This window comes from Engraulis encrasicolus, chromosome 20 (genome assembly GCF_034702125.1).
Source record: "Engraulis encrasicolus isolate BLACKSEA-1 chromosome 20, IST_EnEncr_1.0, whole genome shotgun sequence".
NCBI classification, from domain to species: Eukaryota; Metazoa; Chordata; class Actinopteri; order Clupeiformes; family Engraulidae; genus Engraulis; species Engraulis encrasicolus.
Window position 1 is genome coordinate 1,037,501 of NC_085876.1, and position 2,500 is coordinate 1,040,000.

At 40.8% G+C, this 2,500-nt stretch overlaps 1 protein-coding gene across 1 annotated transcript in view; it reads right to left on the minus strand.

Annotated features, from left to right (window-relative positions):
• The window catches only part of adgrb2 (adhesion G protein-coupled receptor B2), a 253,236-nt gene that overhangs the window by 2,819 nt on the left and 247,917 nt on the right, over positions 1–2,500 (minus strand). The window lies entirely within an intron of this gene.

The following is a 2,500-nucleotide window of genomic DNA, read 5'->3' on the forward strand; positions in this document are numbered from 1 at the left end:
GAGGCGAGTTGATATTGGCGAGTTCTCAATCATGCAAATTAGATGGTCCTATAACCAATCAAACTGGCGTATTCGTAGCCTCGGCGGGAGTAACAAAATTTTCAGAAAAACATATTGGCGATATATGTTACTTGACTTCAACATCACCAACATCAAAGTGTTTTCTTAATTTAAGGAGCCTAAATGCTTATAAATGTCATGACTACCACGGATTGATGCAAAAATGCACCACAAACTTATTTGACACAAATAGTTTACCACATTGTCATTTGGTCACTCGATGTTTTAAGCTAGCTGGGTAAGCTAACGTTTGCATTTTACAAGAACCAGGCAGCCACAAGCTTATATTAGACTACTTCTTGTACTTGTATAACAATAGAACGGGGTTAAATGTTATCTAGGACCAAACCACAATAGCATTTAAGACATGTAGACACTGTGTTGTGATATTGATTGAGTAATGTGTGCAAACGATTGTTCGCTGTTTGCTATCTCGCTGCCTCTGCAGGCTGTCTGCTGCAAGAGGCCGACTGGGCTGCGAGAGGTGAAAGGCGGGTGAGAAGCGCGGCTAGCCCTGGCGAGTATCTACTGGAAGTATTGGTGACCACGCCGCCAGCGCGATATTCCGCTCTGTGAAAAATGCCTGGCTGTTTGATGTGTGGGGACTAGGCGTTAGTATGTGTGCGCGTGTGTATGTGTGTGTGTAGTAAGTGCATGTGTGGGTAATAGTGTTATTGGTAGCCTACTCCATAAAGGCCCCTACCTGACAATCCCTCGCTCTACGGACAAGGCCAAAAGGAAGAACATAACATACATAAATAAATAAAGTCAGAATTAAATAAAACCAAATAAGTATATTAAATGAAATTAACATAAATTGTAAGGGAAAGAAGGGAACTTCTCTTTGACACACAAACAAACCGACACTTACATATACATAAACACACACACACACACACACACACACACACACACACACACACACACACACACACACACACACACACACACACACACACACACACACACACACACACACACACACACACACACACACACACACACACACACACACACACACTATGGTAGAGGTTGACAGGTCTGTGGAGGTTCTGCATTTAAGTGTAAGATTTAACTGTATGTAGGGGTGGACGTTTTGCTTGGAATGATACCATATGCTGTATTTTCATGGTATTTGATCAGTTTTAAATTATTCTCTCAAGACTAACATGCTCCCGAATATACAGAACGTCAAAGACTGCATTTGGTGCCATGGTAACCACTCATAAACTGTTCTATTTTACACAAAAGTACAATACCACATACGACACTGTATAGGCTACCGTCAGTGTCTCAAATTATACCAGAGTGTATATTTTTGGCCATACCGCCCACCCCTAATTTTATGTCAACAAATCTACAGCTGCGCACACATCCACACACCAGCAGACGCAGAAACAGAGAAACACACACACATAAAAACACAAAAACGCTAATCAAGCACAGAATCCTCTGCACGCCGTCAAACTGTTAATTTCCAACATTCCATAATTGTTGTCTCTAAACATGGATGCGGTAACAGTGTGTGTGTGTGTGTGTGTGTGTGTGTGTGTGTGTGTGTGTGTGTGTGTGTGTGTGTGTGTGTGTGTGTGTGTGTGTGTGTGTGTGTGTGTGTGTGTGTGTGTGTGTGTGTGCGTGTATGTGTGTGTGTACAAGGGTGTGTGTGAAGTATCATTATTAGCAATGGAGGTTATATTGACGCTATGCTAACCGATGAGTAGTAGCATCAGAAGCACTAGATTGTGTCAGTGCTGGGCTAACAGGAGAGGTTTACCATACAAACAATTATGATTTTGCCCACTAAGCCAACAGATGTGGTGTACCACTACAAACACTGGAGAAGAGGCTAACACTATTCTTAACAGGTATTATTACCAATACAGGCTATGCTAATACTGCTAAATGCTGATGCTAAAGCTATACAAAGAGCTAGCAGGGTAAGGCAGAGGGACATCTACTGTACAGCACAGCACAAAGGACAGTACAATGGAGCTCACTGTTTCTATTGGCAGGCTCGCACACTCACTCACGCACACACATACACACACAATACACATACACACGGGACTAGCGTTACCTTTTCTGTGTTTGCTCCCCTTGCGTTTGACAGGCATGTGGCTATAGTCACACTGGAGAGGCACCAACCAACCAATCAACCAAATAATCAATTAATCACTCATTCAACCAATCAATTAATCAATCAAGTACACATCAAATAATCACACACAGAAAAAAGAGAACAACTCATGAAATGACAAAACCACAAAATATAAGCGAATGTACAAAATAATTAGCAATGTTAAAAAAACAAAACAAATGAAACACACATAATGAGAAATACACATCAAGTCAATCATCCTTCAAATTCTTATATTCTTATGAAATTCAAATTTGCCATATGAATGGTCAATTAGATACAATAAGAATATGAGAACTAAAG